Source organism: Anabrus simplex, chromosome X (assembly GCF_040414725.1).
Source record: "Anabrus simplex isolate iqAnaSimp1 chromosome X, ASM4041472v1, whole genome shotgun sequence".
NCBI classification, from domain to species: Eukaryota; Metazoa; Arthropoda; class Insecta; order Orthoptera; family Tettigoniidae; genus Anabrus; species Anabrus simplex.
Window position 1 is genome coordinate 112,131,617 of NC_090279.1, and position 25,890 is coordinate 112,157,506.

The following is a 25,890-nucleotide window of genomic DNA, read 5'->3' on the forward strand; positions in this document are numbered from 1 at the left end:
TAGACATAACTAATATTATTCACTTTATGTTCCAGTAACTATATTCGTATGGTTTGGGATACGCCAACGTGGCGGAATTTTGTCCATCAGGCTTTATTTTATGTGCCAGTAAATCTACCGACACGAGTCTGTCGTACCACCGGACTGAGCGAGAATCGAACCTGCTAATTTGGTCTCAGAAGGCCAGCGCTCTACCACCTGAGATTCTATGGGTAAGACTTATTCATTCCTCCCCTGATTATAGGCAATACGGTGTGACATCGCTAACTACAGCTAAATGTCGGCTTCTGTTGCATAATACGACAAATGTCTTCCGTCCGACATCCGGTACTTCATGAGTAGAAGAGAGCTAGAGAAGAACTCACCTTTCACAGACACCCAACGATCTTCACCTTCGGGCTTGTAAACTCCCATCCAGGGTTTCCAGTACCCCACACTCTGCAACATTGTAGGGAACACCTCGTTCCTCTCCCGTTCACTCTCCACCACCATGAGATCGCCTCCGTCTCTCTTGCACTGCTCCCTGGCTTCACTCCAGTTCATCAAATCCTTGTATCCCTTATAACAATTGAAACCATCAAACAGTCGGTAACCTGTGGGCAGATAGAACATCACACGTTCATATTTTAGACCATCCTACGAGTGGAAATGACGATCCTTCATTATTTGTCGTACTCTTCGATGCATGACATGATCAGGAGACACCTTAGCGTACAGAAGAGGAGATAATCAGATGAAGTGAAGGACGTGAGGAACGATAGCGGAAAAGGAGAGGGTGATACACGGTGCCGACATGCAGCCTACTTCGGTCATGAAACAGCAAGCAATTTGCTCATGGCTCAACTTCGCCATCCGTCATAAATGCGACCTATGCCCTCACTCTAAATGAGCAATGTGGTGAGGTTTGTAATGAATCCAGGCTTTTGTACGCAATCTACCAGCACCTCTACCACCCGTCTGGCCAAGATTGTGATGGTGAATATTGTTTCGACCAACGGGACGCCTTAAGCATCTTGCCCAGCAGGCGGACCAGTGCTTCTATCTACGTGATAAACTGATGTGCGCTGGACTGTGTGGAGTATTTTCAAGATGATTTGGCTGTCTTGGAAACAGCCAGCTCTCTTCGTATTCCGGAGATGTGAAAAATGAATAATCAACAAGATCACCGTCGTATTTCCTGTACTTGGTCATGGATACTTAAATATGGGTGGCGCGTCTGAAAGTGGCCAGTTTTCTGCTGAGTAACTTGGATTGGAAATTAGACATATTCGATTCTTTATGTTGCCGGATATTTTATTGTACTGTCTACCATGTGACTTGAAACCAATGAATCCTACACACGCCTGCTCTAATTGTATGATGATATGAATTAGAATGTTTGAAATTATATCACCAGGGGTGACGTTCGGTCCAGCATGCATTGCTTTGGGCTGGATCCAGCAGTACACACAGAGAACAAACATGAAACAAACATGCCAACTGATCTTCTTTTCTCTGAGGTAAATGCTTCCTAATACGAAAACCTTAACTTGTAATGATTCAGAGTTAAACATACTTCCTTCTGTAAGCTTTAGCTCGTGTAATATCAACGTCCATGCTCCTTCCTCCACTCAAACATTGCACCATGGCAGCAGTAGCACGATCATTTAAGGCCCTTCACTCAAATGAGAGGCAAAGTGGCGGTAAGTCGTGATGATTAAGCGGTGCCGAAAACCACTGGGAGATTTTGTTCTAAAAGAAGAGAATCTAAGACAATGCATCCCATTCTTAACTTTCAGTTGACATTTCTTTAACATTGTAGAGAATATAATTATTTCCTATTCTTGTTGATTCATGTTCAGATTCGGGATTTTTATAGAGACATCTGTCTGTGTGGATTGCCCCTTCACTGGAGAGTTACGTTTCCTAACTGTCCTCGGGAGATATTTCATCGATCTCCGTAAATTACTTTACTTTTATCAAGAAGTAATGCTGAAAATTGATATCACACATAAAAACAAATTATGAGTTGGATGTGTGTCCTTTCCTCGGACAGCCTTCACCCACTGCTCTAAATGGCTACCTGAAGATGATCGGTTATGTGTACGAAACATGCGGCACTGTCTTCAAGCGCAGTAAGACACAACGCAAGACGCACTACGTATTAATGACTTCCTCTTGAATTTAGTTGCATTTCCCCTGTTTTGTTGCCACTCTGGAGCCACCTAAATCTGCATTAATCACTCATTAGAGGGGGCTTTTCTCCAACTGCAAAGTTTCTACTATGTACAGTATTTCCAAGAGTTGCAAGCAACAGAACCACTAGAATGTGGTCCACATTGGATTTCTTAAGAGTGAACGACATATCTTCATCATTTGTACAACTTTTGGTTAAATTACACGAGACATTATTTTGCAATGTTTTAAAAGTTAATTCTCAGCGGTTGGCAACACTGCATTTATGAGTGTTTCTACCTCATTTCGCCTTGATTAGTCACAAAAGGCATCTTTTTTGTGTTGGCCTGCGAGACCCATGTTATACATTAGTGTAGAATAAACGAGCACAGGAGCACACATGACAGTCAGTGAAACTGAGAACATCAGCACTGATGAACGGCATCCACAGTTGTACCAAGTAAAGTAATAAGAGTTACCGAGCCCAAGAGATAAATGGAGAACTTCTGCTTGACCACTGTCTGCCTCAAGGTCTATAAAGGGCTTCCACATGTTCTCCACGTGCCCAAGGAACCGCGAGGGAAGAATGGAATGACTGACAGAGGGATGACCTGTAATTCAAACTTCAGCAAGTTTTCTATATAAAAAACTTCACAAGATTCGTGTGTCTCTTGATTTAATATTTCAGAAAATGTCTTGATAATTATTCTTTTCATACGTAATATTGATCATCTTTATGTTTGTGTCCTTCAGATTGGAAGATGGTGAGACATACGTCACTGGTGTGGCTCTGTGATAGGGTGCATGCCTTCACATAGAGTAATTCCCTTTCGGGAGATATAAACAGTTATCTGCGTTAAAGTTATGTTCATTGAAAATGTCATGAAAGAGAACTTGTAGGAACTGCAAGTTTTGATCGATTCGTTCACATACAAATTCATGTTAGAACGGATAAAAGCGGAGGTGATTGTTAGTTGCACTCCTGTGAGATGCTCTGTCCATATCACATCGCGGAGACGTTACAGAGGGAACAAAGCACTCACTTTACCTTTTTGATAGCGCAGCAAAAAGGAAGACATCATTAACAACCGGTTTCGTGATCTTTCAGTCACAGTGGTTTACTGTACCGTAGTTCACATTCTGTCCGGGTTACGCTCCGTAGTGTAGCGGTTCAAGTGTGCCAATGCTTTGGGAACTGCCGATATCTAGTTAAACATGCTCACCTCCATTGGGAGTGCTGCTGGAAAGAACAGCAAGGACACGAGTTCCCATCACTTACCATAACCATTCAGCACCGTTACGTGAACTGAGTCTTGGAGTATTCCATTGCAATCTGCTGTTCGAGTGCTAGTAAATAAATACGTGGAGTACAACATCTAGAGGCTGAGGAGGGAGACGAGCCTACATCATGGGGCTGTTTGCTAGGTTGTGGACGTATTGCATTTCACTTGGAAACTGGAAATATGGATCCCTGGTGGTTCTTATGGAGTAGTTTCTTCTTTGCTTTCCTCCCATACAACACGACACTAATTCAGATAACGTCACCGTAGGAAAGTGCCATGAACGTGTAAAAGGTACTAAAAGTACGCACCCAGATATTTGTCTCGTGCGAAACCGAGGAGCCACGGAATCACCTTGAGGGATATCGAACTCAGCACAAGCCTACAGTTGTTCCTACCGGTTCGCGTGTGGGGCTACGATACGTCGCTCAGCTATGGAACACTGACCGGTTCGCGTGTGGGGCTACGATACGTGGCTCAGCTATGAAACACTGACCGGTTCGCGTGTGGGGCTACGATACGTGGCTCAGCTATGGAACACTCGCCGGTTCGCGTGTGGGGCTACGATACGTCGCTCAGCTATGGAACACTGACCGGTTCGCGTGTGGGGCTACGATACGTCGCTCAGCTATGGAACACTGACCGGTTCGCGTGTGGGGCTACGATACGTCGCTCAGCTATGGAACACTCGCCGGTTCGCGTGTGGGGCTACGATACGTCGCTCAGCTATGGAACACTGACCGGTTCGCGTGTGGGGCTACGATACGTCGCTCAGCTATGGAACACTGACCGGTTCGCGTGTGGGGCTACGATACGTCGCTCAGCTATGGAACACTCGCCGGTTCGCGTGTGGGGCTACGATACGTCGCTCAGCTATGGAACACTGACCGGTTCGCGTGTGGGGCTACGATACGTGGCTCAGCTATGGAACACTCACCGGTTCGCGTGTGGAGCTACGATACGTCGCTCAGCTGTGGAACACTGACCGGTTCGCGTGTGGGGCTACGATACGTCGCTCAGCTATGAAACACTCGCCGGTTCGCGTGTGGGGCTACGGTACGTGGCTCAGCTATGGAACACTCTCGTTCCTCTTCCTACAACAAGTTTATCACATTCTCTTTACTCGTGCAATCGTTCTGCTGACTCCTGCACCAAGCAAGCACCTACACAGTAACTACAAGGTGAGCACTTTATCTGTGGAACGTTTGTGATGTGGGAAGTTCGTGGGTCGTGGAGTGTAAGTTCTTTACTTATATATCATGTCAATGAATGGCGAATTGAAACTCTCTACGTTTATTTTCTTATTATTTCTGATCCCTCGCTAGAAAGTGCGTGGGAAATGGTCGAAGATATTTGCTTTTTAGATTTGTCTGTGATTACACTTCTCTTCGTTTATACTTCCCTTCGAACTGAGAACGTCTCTTGAGAGAATGAGTCGTTTCTGTTCGAATATGAGAGCCATAAATGAATATTCTGCTTGAAGCAAATCTCCAAGAGACGCATGTGCATTGGTCCATCTTACACCATAGGCGGATAATCTGCTTAACTCACCTGAATGAGGGCATGACTCTGGTTTAGTAGTAGTAGTAGTAGCACTTGTAGTTGGTGTAGTAGTACTAGGTTCGTATGTAGTATCTATAGCTGGTGTAGTAGTGGAAGTTGCGACTGGCTCCATAATTTGAGTCGTGGAGTTACCTGGAACAAAAAATTGCTGGAAATAATATTAATTTCTGGTAAAAAATAATCCTGAAAATCTATGAGAGTCTGTGTAAATAAAATCCGGACAGAATTATTTCACGGTCACAGCAATGTCTGCTTCAAAATACAGTTATGTATAAAAACCGGTCTGTACCAAGTTTCGGTAAAAGTATGTGTTTCTCTCGTGGTGTAAAGGTTTGTTGTTATCGTGTGGAACATTACTCTTTATGATAACGCTGCTCCAGACAGGTGTATTTGGTTAGTTTTATCATTCTTGAAGGTGAAAGAAGGTTACATTTTAACTTAGATCCTTCTACACAGAATGACAAGCTTAAAAACTATAAGGTATATTTTGATGACTAATGAAGGTAATTTCAGTTTATATCTCTACATATTGCTGTATTTTCAAAGCTGGGCTATACAGCGACGGGCATTTTGTATCATAGTCCTCTTTCACTCAGGGCGTTCATCCCAGCAGTCAGTTTTACCGAGAGTAACCTTGGTTTTACAGCAAGATCTAAATCGTCTCAGTTTTAACTGATGCCACGTAAATATGTTTATATTCGGCCTGACCTGAAAGAAAATGGGAGCATAAATTTCCAAGATTTGAGCTGAGGAAATGTCTGTAACTAATAGGAAATTGTTCGCTGGTGGTGACGTGTATTGGAAGTCTTCAGAGTCACGTGTGAACCATTCCGTTTGGAACACAGCTAACAGCTCCTCCTGTCCTGCAGTAGTGTGAACGGTCACTTGGAGAGGGAACTCTGACAAAAAGGTACCATCCCAGCATTCACCGAGCAGTGAGATGTAAGGCTCTCCCACAACTTAGTGTTGCTAACGGATACTCAGAATGCTAAAAACTGGAAACATTCTTAGATTTTCAACCTTCAAAGTAATTTACATGTTTTGATACCGCCCGAGTACCATATTAAAACCTTCCTTGTTTGAAAGTCAGGGACAGCTTAAAGTGAAAGGAAATCAGAAATCTTACTCAACACGTTTAATTCCGGTAGAATGGTCTTACAGGAGATGAGAAGAAGGTCTCAGCTCATTTCAAACTTCTGGGTAGAGAAGTTCAGGGTCGAAGGGATAAAAAATATGGCAGTTTGTTCCTTCCTCGCTCATCTCTAACCACAGTTGGAAAAACATAAGATCAAAACTGTCGCCACAATGAACACGAGACTGAAGGACACCCTAGGCCAAGAGACAATTTATCTACATACTAACTTTTTCGCTACAATCACATTATTCTCTCTGTCGTTACCCACATCGCTGATTATCTGACGAAATATTTCCTCGTCTGCATCAAGCTATCCACGTCCGTACACCCCGAAAATTGTTAGCGTGCTGGTCACAGGGGTGCCATGTTCGATTCCCGGCACTAAAAGCCATACGCCATTTCATTCACTCCGAAAATATCACTTCTTGAACACGTTTTTCAACTTTAACTTTTTAATAGATAACAAATTCTTCTTTCATCCGTATAAATACTCCCCCTCGTATCCATTACATACTATCTGTACAATAAACACTGCAGTTCCGGAAGAAATTTCCTCATCATTACATCACTTCTTGAACACGACCCAACTCCTTATATAACATCTGGTAAATAAATATCTACCGTGTTACTTAATTATATCCTTTTCCTTACAACTGCCATGTCTCTGTACAGTCACCTCAGCTGCCTACTCCTCCCTATATCTCTTCTAAACAAACCCCTAGCTTACACACACACACACATACACACACACACACACACGAACTACAAATCTCACTCCCAGTCTCACACATACCTACTCCTTAGTTTCATTTAAAGCACCCCTTCACTCAGTATCCCTCCTAGAAAGTATCCCACTAATAATAATCCTATGTCCCTTCAGCTTCACCCTATGTTGGTAGTTATTCCTGCTTTTCGTACGTTGTTCGTACCAACATTGAAACTACCGCACAATCCTTATCCTCCCCTTTCCTCCACGCACGTCTCCCGAGTCTAATTATAGATTCCTCAATGATCAGAGCCTCGACCCCTTCCACCTCATTAGATCCCCTCCCCTACCAGTCTCGCTAAACTTCTGTGATGTTCGCAGATTCTACTTCATCGTCCATTTTCTCCATCTCGTGATCCTCTCCCACGCCCTCTACTCCAGTTTCCCTTTTCTTTGATCTCCCTACTTCCTGTAACACTTTCCTTTCCCCCTTTTTCCCTCTGTGTTTTACCAGCGGTTTCTCACGGATACCCTAGTGAAAACTCCCCTCGACTTCATCCCTTTTACCTCAGTTTCCCTCCCCTGAAAAAGTTAGCGTACCTGTCTTTCGGAACTTCTCCTACCACCGCCCCCTGTACGTTGTTCCTGTTCTCCGTAAAAAGCCTAAACTGCTTTTCGTACTTATCCCATATCGCCCTCATATCACCTGCTCTTCGTTCTTGCTATGATTGTCCAATCTCACCTTGAGCTCCGTAGTGTAATAGTTAACGCAATTAATTGCAATTCAAGTGTGCCCATGCTTTTTGCCCACTGCGTTGAGAAACTTAATGTTGGCAGGACTGCAGGTATCTAGTTAAACATGCTCACCTCCATTAGGAGTGCTGCTGGAAAGAACTGCACAACCTCGAGACAGGGACACGAGTTCCCATTCTTCTCTAACATTACATTTCAAAGGTCTCTACTCTCCTTCTCTGCTTACCATGTTTCTCTCGGTTCAGACAAATACTTCCACAACAACGCCTGAATTGTAGAAGTGTAACCAGTACTTCAGCGGCTACAGGGCACCTAAAACACTACACACACAATAAAACATCTGATGATAACAACAATGGGGAACCTTGATGATAATAAACCAGGAAACTGAGAAACCTTACCGAGGGCCATGGAGGTGCGAAGGTTGCAGTTTTCCGAAAAGCCAACAGTGATCTCTTGTTTTCAAAATATTATTTACAAAATCGGCAATACACAATAACTTCCGAAACAAATTCGCCAGTACACCAAATCTAGACACACGATATACAAGTTCTATGACAAATATAGTTTTAGTTGTTCCTAGACAAGAGCTTTGCCTGAAGTTCAAATACATCTCAGTACAAAACAAATTCCACAAATACAATATTGAAGGTAAGAGGAAGCACAAAATACTATTACATTTTAGAGTGATATCAGAACTTGCTGATCAACAGAGTGGCGATTAGGGCAAACTCTTGTGATACACCAAGGAAAACTAAATGGAACTTAAAACTGGACAGAAAGCAACAGCGCTTACCCCAAAACTGGCCAGGCTGGTTGCGACGAGACGTTCACGACGTTAAGAACTTCGACAGGCTCGGGGACTTAAAACTCTGGCCTTGCAGTAGCCAATCAGAACACAGGAGCTTGCCAGGATTGACCATCACAACTCTTTCAGCGGTCGCCATCTTTGAACCATTTTCTCGAACACAAACGATCGCGATCCTTCAATTTCCAGAGTAGTAAGAACATATTTCTCGAATGCGTAACTAACAAGGGCCAACAAACCCTGTTCAAAAATGTGTGTCACAAACTTTCGGGACTGTTCCAGTAAATATAGAAATGTAATCTACTAGTTACAAATACAGTATGTTTACACTGTACAGGTTACATGGAATACAAATAACACACCTGAAAGGTTTACAAATAAAACCCACTACAAACACTTTCCACTTCCTACACATGTGTCCTCTTGCTGTCCCCAGCCACGCTCGACCTTAACATAATATTACTCGGGGAAAAGGCGATCACTTCTCGAAAGGTTCTCACTAAAGATACCTGACAGTCACTTCATTTTCTTTAAGTTGACTCTCCAACACAAAGTGTCACTACACCAAAGGTCCTTTCAGTAGCCCGGAGTTCACAGTTTACCTATAAATTTCAAAAATAATAAAGCTGATCATTGATCCACCTATTCAACAAATACCACATAAATGTCCATATGGATAATCACACTACACTTCAAAACGCCTTTTGATCCTTTTACAAATGCTTTGACTATTTTACTTTGTCCACCAAAGGATGTTCTGCCCATTGTTTCTAATCCAGAACATTCTCGCTTCCTTGTAAGACAACATTCAAAGCGTCGTTCTTAGCCAAGTTATGGACTAATAGAAGATATTGATATTGTATTCGTGGAATTTGTTTTGTACTGAGATGTATTTGAACTTCAGGCAAAGCTCTTGTCTAGGAACATCTAAAACTATATTTGTCAAAGAAATTGTATATCGTGTGTCTAGATTTGGTATACTGGCGAATTTGTTTCGGAAGTTAATTTGTATTGCCGATTTCGTAAATAATAATTTGAAAACAAGAGGTCACTGTTGGCTTTCCGGAAAACTGCAACCTTCGCACCTCCATGGCCCTCGGTAAGGTTTCCCAGTTTCCTTTCCTCTTTCCTGGTTTATTATCATCAAGTTTCCCCAGTGTTGTTATCGGCGGAGTTCTGCGTAGTTCATCAGATGATTTATTGTGTGTGTAGTGTTTTAGGTACCCTGTAAATGCACTTAATTTCCTCCCTTTAACTGTGTTCGGTGTAGCCGCTGAAGTGCCGGTTACATATTGAAAAACGATTACACTGTACAGGTTAGGTAGTTACATGGAATAGAAATAACACACCAGATCATACAGTAAGTACTACTTAAAAATGTTTACAAATAAAACCCACTACAAACACTTTCCACTTCCAATACATTCTACACCTGTGTCAAGAAGGTTTCGTTTGCAAGAAGGCTTCCCTTAGCAAATCCTATCCTTCGATATATGTCCTGCTAGCTTCTCCTGTCATTGGTTATGCTACTTCCTAGTTTCCGAAATTCCTCTACCTCCTTAATCAGTACAATTCCTAGTCCAATATCACCTGCTTCACTAGACTTTATGTACTACATTGCACTGCCCTTGTTTACGATTTCTTTCATTTCCTCCAGAACAATCACTACTTGCCTTCTCGATGTACACATTACACTGTAGGAGAGGCAGACTACACACCTGCCTCGCTCGCTGGCGGATTGTTGCTTCCATTATTCTGACCACTACAGTTTCTATTATTCTTGGTTCCCTGTAATTAATTCCAACCCTCTCCGAAATATCAGAACGCGTTGTCCGGTCTACAATACCAAACAGCTAGGAGACTAACACAAGCACGCCCCCTAGCTGATAGCCAGTGGACACAGCGGAGTTACCGCCCACACACACTGGGGTCCTACTGCTTTGAGTTAACGAATATCGAGTGTGTATGAGAGTTTCATTACAATGATCAGAAACTACAAACGTAGGTCTTACCGTGAACTGGTGGATGTACAGTAGTTACCGAAACAAGCTGCTCAATTTCACTGCTATCACATGACCTTCTTTCTTGGCGGACATTCACAGCTAATTCCCATTGGTTCTCCGTCGATGTCAATCGCCGCGTATCAACCTGTAACGAAGACAACAAACCATAGATATAGAAAATTACAGCATTCATTTATTTGAAAATCCACTGTAATTCCAAGGTGAATATGGAGCACGCATTTGAAACAATCCTGCCTCATCACACTCGTGATAATTTTCTTGCACGTCACTACGGAGGCTGAAGCACAACTATCACATCACACAACGATGATCGGTGTTTTATTGGAAGTTTCGCCGTAGCGTAGAGTGGAAACTGGAGTCGCAACTTACGGATAGACAATAATGTACTCCCAGATATGCTGTTTGTTCCTTATTCTTAGATATTACTCTGAAAATCGCAGGTCAATTTTATTTAGTATATTGTTCGTGTGTTTAAAACTGATTTTATAAAGCACGAATTTTCGGCTTTACTGGATATTATTCTCCTGCTGTAAAATTGCACAACATGTCTAACAAGCCATCTGTTTACTAAACGACGCTTCTGATGTCTCATGTCCAGCTTCATTGACAAATGATGCGAGGTAACTCGTAACTATGTCGAGAATTGACTTTTAAATATTAAAGAGCATTTGGTGTTCGATTGCTCTGCGTAGCTGTGAAATATTTAAGCCCACCAAGAAGAATGACGACGTACTCCAAGCCTTCGACATCCGCTTACCACAGGTAATACCAATGTGGTGGAAGTGGAGGAAATGAATAACCAATCACAGATAACAGGGAATACTAGTTATGATTCCAGACAGTGTAGCAGTAGATATCGTCTGGATGGCCTATTTCCTATAGCTCCAAGCAGCGTAGCCGTAGATATGACCTGGCTGGGCTACTTCTTACAGCTCTAGGCAGTGTAGCAGTAGATATCGCCTGGTTGGACTATTTCTTATAGCTAAAAGCAGCGTAGCAGTAGATATGACCTGGCTGGGCTACTTCTTACAGATCTAGGGAGTGTAGCCGTAGATATGACCTGGCTGGACTATTTCTTATAGCTCCAAGCAGCGTAGCAGTAGATGTGACCTGGCTGGGCTACTTCTTACAGCTCTAGGCAGTGTAGCAGTAGATATCGCCTGGTTGGACTATTTCTTATAGCTAAAAGCAGCGTAGCCGTAGATATGACCTGGCTGGGCTACTTCTTACACATCTAGGGAGTGTAGCCGTAGATATGACCTGGCTGGACTATTTCTTATTGCTCCAAGCAGCGTAGCAGTAGATGTGACCTGGCTGGACTATTTCTTATAGCTCCAAGCAGCGTAGCAGTAGATATGACCTGGCTGGGCTACTTCTTACACATCTAGGGAGTGTAGCAGTAGATATCGTCTGGATGGTCTATTTCCTATGGCTCCAAGCAGCGTAGCCGTAGATATGACCTGGCTGGGCTACTTCTTACAGCTCTAGGCAGTGTAGCAGTAGATATCGCCTGGTTGGACTATTTCTTATAGCTAAAAGCAGCGTAGCAGTAGATATGACCTGGCTGGGCTACTTCTTACAGATCTAGGGAGTGTAGCAGAAGATATCGCATGGCTGGACTATTTCTTATAGCTCCAAGCAGCGTAGCAGTAGATGTGACCTGGCTGGACTATTTCTTATAGCTCTAGGCAGTGTAGCCGTAGATATCGCCTGGATGGACTACTTATTACAGCTCCAGGCAGTGTAGCAGTAGATATCGCCTGGTTCAACTACTTGTTAATGCTCCAGGCTTTGTAGCAGTAGATATGGGACTACTTCTTCAGGCTGCAGGCGGTGTTGCAGTAGATATGACATGGCTGGACTACTCATTAAGGCTCGTGGCGTGGTAGCAATAGATATGACCTGGCTGGACTACTTCTTACAGTTCTAGGCAGTGTAGCAATAGATGTGACCTAGCTGGACTACTTATTAAGGCTCGTGGCGTGGTAGGAATAGATATGACCTGGCTGGACTACTTCTTACAGCTCCAGGCAGTGTAGCAGTAGATGTGACCCAGCTGGACTACTTATTAAGGCTCGTGGCGTGGTAGCAATAGATATGACCTGGCTGGACTACTTCTTACAGCTCCAGGCAGTGTAGCAGTAGATATGACCTAGCTGGACTACTTATTAAGGCTCGTGGCATGGTAGCAATAGATATGACATGGCTGGACTACTTCTTACAGATCCAGGAAGTATAACAGTAGATATCGCCTGGCTGGACTACTTCTTAATGCTCCAGGCTTTGTCGCAGTAGATATGACCTATCTGGGCTAATTCTTAATGCTCCAGGCTTTGTAGCAGTAGATATGGGACTACTTCTTAAGGCTCCAGGCGGTGTATCAATAGATATGACATGGGTGGACTGCTTCTTAAGGCTCCAGGCGGTGTAGCAGTAGATGTGACCTGGCTGGACTACTTCTTAAGACTCCAGGCAGTGTAGCAGTAGATGTGACCTGGCTGGAATACTTCTTAAGACTCCAGGCGGTGAAGCAGTAGATATGACATGGCTGGACTACTTCTTAAGGCTCCAGGCAGTGTAGCAGTAGATGTGACCTGGCTGAACTACTTCTTAAGACTCCAGGCGGTATAGCAGTAGATGTGACCTGGCTGGACTACTTCTTAAGGCTCCAGGCGGTGTAGCAGTAGATGTGACCTGGTTGGACTACTTCTTAAGACTCCAGGCGGTGTATCAATAGATATGACATGGCTGGACTACTTCTTACAGTTGTAGGTAGTGCAGCAGATGTGACCTGGCTGGACTACTTCTTAAGACTCCAGGCGGTGTAGCAGTAGATGTGACCTGGCTGGACTACTTCTTAAGACTCCAGGCGGTGTATCAATAGATATGACATGGCTGGACTACTTCTTACACTTGTAGGCAGTGCAGTAGATGTGACCTGGCTGGACTACTTCTTAAGGCTCCAGGCGGTGTAGCAGTAGATGTGACATGGCTGGACTACTTCTTAAGGCTCCAGGCAGTGTAGCAGTAGATGTGACATGGCTGGACTACTTCTTAAGGCTCCAGGCTGTGTAGCAGTAGATGTGACATGGCTGGACTACTTCTTAAGGCTCCAGGCGGTGTAGCAGCAGATGTGACCTGGCTGGACTACTTCTTAAGGCTCCAGGCGGTGTAGCAGTAGATGTGACATGGCTGGACTACTTCTTAAGGCTCCAGGCGGTGTAGCAGTAGATGTGACCTGGCTGGACTACTTCTTAAGGCTCCAGGCGGTGTATCAATAGATATGACATGGCTGGACTACTTCTTAAGGCTCCAGGCGGTGTAGCAGTAGATGTGACATGGCTGGACTACTTCTTAAGGCTCCAGGCAGTGTAGAAGGAGATATGACATGGCTGGACTACTTCTTACAGCTCCAGGCAGTGTAGCAGTAGATATGACCTGGCTGGACTACTTCTTACAGATCCAGGCAGTGCAGAAGGAGATATGACATGGCTGGACTACTTCTTACAGCTCCAGGCAGTGTAGCAGTAGATATGATCGGGCTGGACTACTTCTTACAGCTTCAGGCAGTGTAGCAGTAGATATGATCGGGCTGGACTACTTCTTACAGATCCAGGCAGTGTAGAAGGAGATATGACATGGCTGGACTACTTCTTACAGCTTCAGGCAGTGTAGCAGTAGATATGATCGGGCTGGACTACTTCTTACAGATCCAGGCAGTGTAGAAGGAGATATGACATGGCTGGACTACTTCTTAAGGCTCCAGGCAGTGTAGAAGGAGATATGACATGGCTGGACTACTTCTTACAGCTCCAGGCAGTGTAGCAGTAGATATGACATGGCTGGACTACTTCTTACAGATCCAGGCAGTGCAGAAGGAGATATGACATGGCTGGACTACTTCTTACAGCTCCAGGCAGTGTAGCAGTAGATATGATCGGGCTGGACTACTTCTTACAGCTTCAGGCAGTGTAGCAGTAGATATGATCGGGCTGGACTACTTCTTACAGATCCAGGCAGTGTAGAAGGAGATATGACATGGCTGGACTACTTCTTACAGCTTCAGGCAGTGTAGCAGTAGATATGATCGGGCTGGACTACTTCTTACAGATCCAGGCAGTGTAGAAGGAGATATGACATGGCTGGACTACTTCTTAAGGCTCCAGGCAGTGTAGAAGGAGATATGACATGGCTGGACTACTTCTTACAGCTCCAGGCAGTGTAGCAGTAGATATGACATGGCTGGACTACTTCTTACAGATCCAGGCAGTGCAGAAGGAGATATGACATGGCTGGACTACTTCTTACAGCTCCAGGCAGTGTAGCAGTAGATATGATCGGGCTGGACTACTTCTTACAGCTCCAGGCAGTGTAGCAGTAGATATGACATGGCTGGACTACTTCTTACAGCTCCAGGCAGTGTAGCAGTAGATATGATCGGGCTGGACTACTTCTTACAGCTCCAGGCTGTGTATTAGTAGATATGACATGGCTATACTATTTCTTAAGGCTCCAGGCGGTTTAGCAGTACATATCGTCTGGATGGTCTATTTCTTATGACTCCAGGCTGTGTGATATGTCATTTCCGATCATTTATGTCTTATACAGTTTTACGGTACCGGCTATGATAACAGAAATAATCATGAACTAGCAGAAGTACCCGTTCCTCGTACGGGTTATCAGAAACTGGCTTTAGTTACTCATACTATCGGTGTGTCTGACTTCATTAGATATGTATATCACTGGTGTGTTTACTTATGTACGTAGGAATTATTTGTCATGTTTGGAATTATTGTGTATCTTCTTCTTCTTTTCTTCATGGGTGCCTCTAAATATTAGTTCCTAATTAGCGTCGACCTAAGATTTTTTGATACCATGTTTTTCCTTCATTCCCACCTAGATATACCTGCTCCCTTCATAAAGCTGCAGGTTTAGTGTAAGTATACTTCCGCTTCATAGTAACACAAATATAAATATTATTGAATGTATGTGTTTGATCCGACATTTCGTAACTATTGCAAATTATCAAGGGAATACGCGATGCATAAAGGAAACTATTATAATTATAGAAAATTATAATTCTCAAGGCTTGACGCTCATGTCGCACATCATATAACGAATCTGAGTATAAATGTAGAGAATTTTTTCAAGTCATGAGCACACCATCATAACAATATTATTGTGTACAGTATATAGGATTTTATGCTTACAATGATCGTGTAAGTGGACCAAAATATCGGCACTAATAACAACAGTGATCCTACTACTCCACGATTTGATAGTTTAAACTATAGGTAACAGACTCCCCAAAATGCTGAAACCTAAGGCAGTACGTAAAAACGGAGGCCCGTCGGCAACCGCTGGTCGCTGTACTAAGGAGATCTCCGGGGCTATGATTTTTATACCTCACTCCCTTTCCATCCCCGCCCAAAGGAATGCTACGAGCGTCTTACACAACAGTTTACTTTTTCCAGATAGTAAGTCATATGTGTATCAATTTTGGTTGGCAGCCATGCCCAAACGTACATGCATAATCTAGCTGCTGTAGAATCCTGGAGCTGACGTTGCCATGGTTACGGCAGTTCATTACTTTATCCGATTCCTGGAGCAGGGGCAGTGTGGTTCCAATATCTCCATAACGGTTAGTTTTAGGGCCTTAAAACATGGTTTTCGGACCCGTAGGGCTCACCAAGTTTTGTTCTTTGCGTCAAGGGGCGTAAAATGAGCTTTGTCTCGTCCTTGCACGAGAAATTAGATTTCGCCTATGTTAGCCTATTATTTTAATATTTTTATATCTCCCCACGTCGACCCCCTAGAATTGTTTTGAAGATAAAATACAGCCCATGACATTCATTGGCAATGTAGCTTTCTATAGGTGAAGTAATTTTTAAAATCGGTTCAGTGGTTTTTGAGTGTACCCGTTACAAACAAATATACATCTTTTTCCTCTTTATAATATTAGAACAGAAGTATAGATTACAAACCTACACATACGGTTGACGTCAGGAAGGGCATCCAGCCGTAAAACAGGGTCAAATCCTCATTTGCAACACAGTTCGCACCCGCAACCTCACAGGTGTGGGTAAAGCGATAGAAGAAGAAGACACTCATTTTTAAAAAATCACCCGCTTTTTTATTCTTTTCACCCACTTAAGTGGATTTTCTGAAAAAGAATATTTGTTTTATTTTATTTTTGAAGGGGATTCCAAATATCAATTTTCATGTCTGTAACATGTTAAGTTTTCGTGATTTATTGAAAATAATTTCGCTGCTGTAGAATCCTGGAGCTGACGTTGCCATGGTTATGGCAGTTCATTACTTTATCCGATTCCTAGAGCAGGGGTTGTGTGGTGGCAATATCTCCGTAACGGTTAGTTTTAGGGCCTTAAAACATAGTTTTCGGACCCGTAGGGCTCACCGAGTTTTGTTCTTTGTGACAAGAGGATTAAATTGAGCTTTGTCTCGTCCTTATACGACAAATTCGATATTTTGCCTATATTAGCCTATTATTTTTATATTTCCCCACTTGTGCCCCCACCTCTAATTGTTTTGAAAAGAAAATACAGCCCATGTTACTCACTTGCAATGTAGCTTTCTATTGGTGAAGTAATTTTTAAAATCGGTTCAGTAGTTTTTGAACCTATTCGTTACAAACAAACAAATTTTTCCTCTTTATAATATTAAGTATAGATTTGTGTTTTTGTTACTGAGTCAATATCAACGCAGGGCCACCAGAAGTTGGGTTAACAGAATTTAATGAAAATCGGTATATAGAGTTGGGGAATAAGAAACTACAAGCTAAGCTGTATGAAATTGTATTGTAGGGAAGTTGCGTAAAATTTAATTTTTAACTACCCATGTTACTGGTCCTATCGAAAAATACTACGTAACAAATGTTATAGAGAATACAATTTCCGATCATTTTATGTTTCATTCAGTTTTACCGTACAGACTGTGATAAGAGTGGGAAGGCCTAAAATGTCGAAAGCGCATAACATTGATCAGCAATATCATTACATTGACCATTGTTTGTTGTGATGTTCTCTCTCTCTTATGCTGCCACTCAACTCCGAGAGATGGGATTAGAACTGCGTACCGAGTATAACAGACTGACTGAATACTGGCGGGAAATAGCTGGGGAGTTCGAAATCTTTCTTCTTTAGCATTCCATTCCTCTGGTTCATACATTTCCTGATACTGCTGGTACGTAACACACTGGTTCGTCACAGTATTCCACCTGTTCGATCCCTACTATGACGCGCTCTTTTGAATAAGCAGTTGCACACTTAGGCCTAAGGCAGAGGCTCACTTGGTAGTAGTAGTAGTGGTAGTAGTAGTAGTAGTAGTAAAATTAGTAGTAATAGTAGTAGCAGCAGTATGACCTGGACTAGAATTACAATTTTAGCCCTATTCCAAGTTATGGCACCACATTTCACTAAATAACTCCAACCATGAAAAGAGCCGTCTCTGAAGAAAAGGTTCTCCCTCTTCACTTTTATTAGATTCCACATTCACTTTATTCCAAATTAGCAGTGAAGAGGGGGTTTCTCCTCTGGCTTGGAGGAGAAATTTTGCCTCCAATTCAGATAGATTTTTCCACCGCTAGTGTAGTGAATTGACATTTTCCGACTCATCGAGTACTCGTAGGAAACAGATTAGTAAAAGGGAATATTTTTTGTCCTGAGACTCTCCCGCTATTCAACTCCCCTCCTCCCCCTTCGCACCCGACGGGAAAACCAAGAGTGTTCACGGACCACGGCTGTCTGCGGCTTGGCCATTTCAGCTCTGGAACTTTGGACTGTTAGATCAGTAGCGTAGTAGTGTTCTTTAAAGGTCAGAAAATGTATCGGGCCTTTCATATAATAGCATTGCTTTAAATCGCGCCATTCCTACCGACATCATTGTAATGACGTATGTTTATTTCAGTTGGGAAAAACCACTAAGACAATCTTTCTGAGGATGTAGAAAGGCAGGTAGAAGTGTGTGTCTGCCATTATAAAGAAAACTCCCAACGTGATTGTGACTGACGGTAGGTAAGCGGGACTAACATTACAATAAAAGTTCCCTAACCCAGTCTTCATTTGAGAAGACGTTTGGTGACTTCCCCGTCGCGTTTCTAGGGTAACGTTAAGAGCTATGCAATTTAATACAATCTTGCTCACAACGTGTACACTACTTAACCTAGAATGATGTATTCCGTAGCGAAGCACGGGTACATCAGCTAGTATTAAATAAATACTTTGATAGGGGACAAACTTGTCTAACTCCTTTTCTAATACTGGCCTTTTCTTCTACCTGCTTGATGATTATTTTTGTGCTTTGGTTCAGACACAGTTGATATCCTTTCAGTGCAGTCCTATTTTCCTCATAGTTCTAAACAGTAGTTCCCATTTCACATTATCTAAAGCATTTTCTAAGTCAATGAAGGTAAGGTAAGTTGTTCTATTCACTTCCAACCTTCTGATTCTCTTGTTCCTCTGCCTTCTCTAAATCCAAATTGGTCTTCTCCAACATACTTATCCCCTGTTTATCCTGTTCTTGACTATGTTAATGTGTATCTTGGAGCCATGTGTTAATATAGAAAGTGGCGTGTGGCTTTTAGTGCCGGGAGGGTTCGGCTCGCCAGGTGCAAGTCTTTTGATATGACGCCCGTAGGCGAGCTGAGCGTCGTGATGAGGAGGAAATGATGATGAAGACAACACATTCACCCAGGCCCCGTGTCAGGGAAATTAACCAATGATGGTTAAAATTGCCGACACCGCCGGGAATCGATCCCGGGGCCACTGTGACCAAAGGCCAGCACGCTAACCATTTAGCCATGGTGTTCTAAAATTGCTGCGGTCACCTGCCCTTCCTATTTTCTGTGTGGTAATGGTTCTGCTTTGTGTGAAATCTTCTGCCACGATTCATCTTTCGTAGCATTCATTTATTACTTTGGATAATTGGTCTTTATATTGATAGCTAAATATTTCCGCAATTCTGCTGGGATATCATCAACGCCGATTGTATTCCTTCTTTCAAACTCCGAATGGCATGTTAAAATTCATGTCTCATGATTGGAGGACATTGCATTTCCCTTCCACACTCATTGATGTCTTCAATCAGATTATTTTCATTCTTGAAGTCCTTATCATCCATGTATTGTTTCCAGCGAGCACATTGTCTACCAGTAATATTCCTTCTTTAATTTTTACTACTGCAGATTTAGTTCTATTTTTGTTGTGAAGAGGACTTTAATCCTGTTTTCTCTTTCTTATACATTCTTCTATCCCTTCAGCAAAACTTCTGGTCCACTTCTCTTTTTCTCCACCGCGTTTTGTTCTAATCTGACTTTTAATCCTTTAACTGAAATCGTGTTTTGTCAGGCGACTCCCACGCATACCTTCTTCTAAGAGGAACTTCAAATAATGTGTTTGTAATAACCATATAATTTTGACTGCAGGAATCTACCAAAGTTTCATCCAGACCAAAATTTCCTACTGTCTTGTTGCCTGTACGGGATCCCACTATTTCATTAAAATCCCACATTATAGTGACAATATCTTTTTTTTAGTTAGTTTTAATAGGTCTACAGTATCTTCATACACAGTCTCCACTTCTTCCAAATCATGAGCCGATGTTGGGAAATATGTCTGAATTAATACCAAGTCCTCAGGTGCATTATTAATTTTTACCTACATTAATCGGTCGCCGACATGGTAGGTACTGCAAATATTAATGTCAGCTCCCATGGTTGCATTCTACTTAAGATATCATTAGAATCCTTAATTGAGTTGTCTCCTGTTGCCTTCTCCATTCTATACCGCTGACCAGTATGTATAGGTTCATCCTCCTTTAGGGGCAATTTCTCACCCAAAGGACAAGAGAGTGCCGTGATATTAATTCGTTCACCCAACCGAGGAAGAGGCTGTTGACGACATTGAGGGGGCCACGCGGTCCCCTGTTAGTCGCCTTTTACAACAGACAGAGATTACCGTGGGTGATTCTAACCCGCAGCCCACACCTTCCAAAAATGAACTAGAGTAGACACGATCAATAAAAAATTCTACAATATGTATTTTTGATTAGTAGTATCACTTTATGAGATGATAATTTAAATTCCTATAAGTTATGCTTAATACTGGTTACAAGAGATGGCTTTATATTTGGGGATTTATCAGGGACGCGAAGAGCAACATAAGCGAAAAGCAGTAGACCCCTCCAGCCGTCTTCAGTATCTCTGAAATGCAACGCTCTATTAGGTGACATAAACGAAGTACTCAGCACCTTTGGGAATACGGCGCAACATATGTATATTTTTCTTACACGAAGTCAGTTTCTCATAAAAAGAATCTCGTGATGTCGTTATCGTACCATCTCCTTTAATAGGCTTATCGAGATGATTTGGGAACCAATGAATACGAAGCCCTCTGGTAACTTTTAACAAATTTATCGCAGAGGGGACACATTTATTAACTAAGCGCCAACTAGGGCAGAAGTTTCCGAATTTCTTTTTTTTTTTTTTGCTAGGAGCTTTACGTCGCACCGACACAGATAGGTCTTATGGCGACGATGGGAAAGGAAAGGCCTAGGAGTTGGAAGGAAGCGGCCGTGGCCTTAATTAAGGTACAGCCCCAGCATTTGCCTGGTGTGAAAATGGGAAACCACGGAAAACCATCTTCAGGGCTGCCGATAGTGGGATTCGAACCTACTATCTCCCGGATGCAAGCTCACAGCCGCGCGCCTCTACGCGCACGGCCAACTCGCCCGGTTCCGAATTTCTTAGTAATTCGCACGATCAGCACATCCGCGTATCAGCAGTGCGAGTAAGATCCTGAACTTCCACATCAGAGATGCCACCACCAAATCCGTGAATCCTCGAATGACGTACCCCACAAATAAAGTAATACATTGGATCAAGCGTCACCTGACTTCTTACATAGATGACAGACAATTGTTCGTTATCTTCTGTCTGACTCACACAATAACAAACAACAAGTAACTTAAACGTTGAATATCATACTGGAAATATACGATGCTTGCATTCCAACAAAACATGGCTACCGTTCCTTAGTTGGTGTAAAGGACACCTATAACACAGTATACCTTTCGAGGAGAAATTTTACAATCAACGACAACAAGAAACTAGTACTAGATGGCTGTCGTCTTGTTCACAGATGAACATTTATTGGAAACATTGTCATAAAAACTCAGCCACGGAGGACAACACAATCACATATGTAAAACACACTAACAAACTTCGCAAACTGTCGGCGAACCAAAAGAAGCACAATCAATACGGAGATTGCTTAACTGAAATCAATGGTCAAACCCACAGCCTCCTTAGACTAGAGTCCGTGAAGTATAAATTCAGCTAACTACTAAGTCCTAGCGTATCCGGTGACCATGTCGCGAACAAGCAGACTGCATTTCTTGGGGCAAGCCGATTAGAAAAAACGCAGATGTAATTTAAATAGCTTGCCTAAGTCCCAGCCATAACACTACACATGTAATAATTACTTCTGCTATGAGGTACTTCACTGCTATTCCTTGTCTCTCCCTAAAGCCGTTAGTGGTTAGTGGTTTGGGTCTGATCACCGCCTTCGTTATATACAGGCCGTACTGCAGAAAGCGCGCCAAACCCATCAGCTGATCAATGTAGGTGAGCTAAGCGAATGTTACAAGTTGTATTTGCGATTGTAATTCATAAGGATTGGGAGGATTCTGTGGATAATTGTGACTGTTGAAAGGCATAACTTAACATTAATTTAAGTATATTGAATGTTTCTTCTTCAAACTTATCATAACAGAATTTACGTAGATAATGAGACAGTAGAGAAGCAAAGACTGTTCACCTCCGGGAAATGAGTCAGCACCCGAGGTCTAGTAGTGTACCAATGCAGGTTCCAATGCAAGGTCAGCATCTTTATAGGCTCTTGGGAGTTGCAAATATTTTACGAGTTGGTTGGGGTCCTTACATGGGCTAACATACGATTGTTGTTAACTTTGTGCCTATATGCACACATTTGATGTATAGTGACTTGTTTTAATGTAATACGTGCTTCAGCAGTAGCGTTTCCGGGTACAAGATTAACTTCTTTCGATAGTAATGAAGCGTTGAAATTTTTTTCTATTTTATCTTGCATATCTTTTACGGTAGCCTGCTGTCATTTCTGGATGGATACAGTACTTTTGCATCCATCTCTTGCCACAGGCCAGAGTAGAGTGTAGCTTCCTACGAAGTCCCAGTCAACATCCATGGCTGTGACAATATGGAAGCTGCTGGGGTATGGGTAGTGCTGACTAATGACATTCAGTGTACGACTGGTGCATCTTAGTGCTGCAATAGTACTTTCTGACCCAGTGAGGAAAGCAATGGCAAATTATCTCATCTTGCCTAGTACTCCTCATTTTGTTGCTGTCATTGGCTTTTGGGGTTTCTTTATAAATGCATAACCTTTGGTGGTGCTATTTGAGGATCCAACCAGCCTCTGGGCTGGTGACCTAACAGACAGACATCTTTTTGGGATATTTGCACGGCGACAGAACGTGTAATACACTTAGAAAATGAAGTAAAACCATACGGTCTAATGGTAATGAAACACTGAGTTCTTCTTTTCCTTGTTCTTCTTATTATTTTCCTTTATTATCAGCATCATTATCCTTATTTCCATAATCATGAACTCGCCTCTCTTTATCTCGAAATGTGTGCTTAGTAACAGAACTTGTAGCGCTTGTAGTGCTCATAGATAGGACATGCTAAGATGACAGCTGTCATCTTAACGACGAAGACGTACGAAATTTAAAATCTACCTGATTTCTGACAAGTTCTAACCACATCCGCTTGGATTATGAACTTTGGGTGCTGGCACAGCATACCACGTGACCGTGACGTCGCGACCACGTGCTCCTGTAAGTAAACAAACTCACGTGTTGGCCGCGTGCTTTTGTAACAACTGCCAAGGTAAGAGCTGTCATCTTAACGGACCCAAACTTTACTCTTAAGGACCATATAGCATCGCAAACCTCACTGCTGCCCTCCTTATAGCGCTAAACCTAATTGCTGCCACCTTATGCACGTCGTGGAGCGGAGTATAAAATCCACGTGGGTTTTTGACACCTGTCAAGATAACAGCTGCCATATTTAACAACGTCGGCACCGAACTTTAAACAACAGAACATCGCTAACTCCACTGCTGCCATCTTGACGGGGCTAAACCTCACTGTTACTACCTTGGTTATACGATTTTGTGTTAGTTTACTGGTAATCGTTAAGCTGTTCGCATTATCGAAGTATAGAGTAACAAGTGTCTAGTAGATTTAACTTGTATCTTTCAAAGAAGAATCTGTTAGCAAAAAATAAAGTCCTTCGTTGAAAAACCTACTTCTAGCTGTATTTGCAAAGTGTGTGGGAAAATATTTCCCGAGATTATCACAAGAAACGTCATGAGATATCACGTAGGACAATTTTCCAATGTAAATATTGTAGGAGAGAGTTCAAGAACGCATAGAACGCTTAACGTCACGAAGCCGCGTGTAATGTAGATTCACCGAGAAGAAAATATAAAGAGTTCAATCGTAGTCAAGAAAACCTTGATTAATTTTTAAAAAGTACACCTCTGCGTGAGATTTTTAATTCTCCGTTGCTGTCTAGGCCTGCTACAAGTTCTGTTACTAAGCACAAATTCCGAAATAAAGCTAGGCAATGTCATAGTTATGAAAATAAGGATAATAATAGTGATAATAAAAGGAAAAGGAGAAGAAGAAAGGGAAGATCTCAATATTTCATTGCCATTAGAGCTTCATGATTTTACTTCATTTCCTAAGTCTATTTCACGTTCTGTTGCAGTGCAAACATCTCAAAAAAGAGATGCAACATAGAGTGGAAGAAAATTTCAGCGCTTCATTGCTATCGAAACAAGTTCATTTTGTACCTGGAAGCGCTACTGCTGAAGCACGTATTACGTTAAAGCAAGTCCCTACACATCAAATGTCTGCATATAGGCTCAAAAATAACAACAATCCTATCTTACCACCTTGCAGACGTAAGATACCGTAAGGACCCTAACGTAGTCGTAAAACGTTTGTAACTTCTAATAGCCAATCAAGATGCTGGTTACTCAGAGTATAAAAATATTTTTGAAATACAACAAGAATTACGCCGTGCAGTTATTATTGAGTAATAGCTCTTCAAAGTGAAGACCTTTCCTGCAAGCTCTCTCTCCTCAGCACAACAGCCTAAACACCTTCCTACATTCCTATCCCTCACCTTCACTCTCATCTAAGTCATCCTTCTGTAGCATATAGTAGAACGATTACCTGTATTGGTACAGACTCTTTTCCATCATTCTCCTCTTAACTCCGCTATAGATGTAGAGCCGGACTCAAGACCTAATAAAGAGAAGAGAGGCTCCCCAAACACTATAAAAATGTAAGCAATTTTGCTCTTTAGAACATTTTCCCGTTTGCCCTTTAATCCATTAGCCCTTTAGCCCATTACCCTTTAGCCCTTTAGACTTTTAGCCCATTAGAAATTGAGACCTTTATGCCTACGAGGAGAAGGTGTTCTTGTACACTTTTGAAATTCTAATAAGATGTCTTTATCGCTTTAGCCCATTAGCCCTTTAGGCCATTAGCCATTTAGCCCTTTATCTGTAGGAAAGGGGAGGAGGAGGAGGAGGAGGAAGAGTCGTCTTACCCTTTTACCCATCTAATGAGATGTGACCCCTGAGTTCCACTCCCTATCATGTGTGTAGCACGATTTGTTCGGCTTTATCGCTCCTGCATAAGCTACAAGCTTTTATAAGCCATGCCAACAGATTCAGTTAATGTATTCCCAAACATAATTTCAAGTTACATGTTTCTCCGATAATTCGTTCGACTGCTAGGAGTTTAAATGTAACCAATGTATTTCCCATGGCACTAGGCGTTCTTATAGCTGCCCATGCATGGACGAGCCTATGTATAGGCGCCATCCTGCGCAATCGCCCATAGCCGTAATCTTTCTCCATAATAGCCCCTGTATAGCCCCCATCTTGTGCATTCGCCCATGGCCGTCATCTTTCGGCTTAAGAGCCTTTGTATAGCCGGCATCTTTTGCAATCGCCGCTAGGCCGTCTCATAAGACCTTCTGTACATCCGCAATCGTGAGCAGTAGGCTTCTCAGCTAGCTTTCTCTGTAAGAGCTTCTGTATAGCCGCCACCTTGCGCAAGCGCGCTTAAGCCAACTATGTATAACCGCCATCTTTCGCACATAACCCTAGGCCGTCTCATAAGGACAGCTGCCATCTTCCCGTCTCATTAGGTGATGTGTATAGGCGCCATATTGTTCAATTGGCGTCGGAAGGGCATCTTGACGTAAAACTAAGGGTAGCTGTAAGGTTAGGGTCCCTCTCATAGGCGTCTGGAAGGGCAGCTAGGCGTTAAAGTATGGTTAGGCCCCTCAACATAGCGACTGTAAGGTTAGATTCGCTCTCTTATGCAAAGTG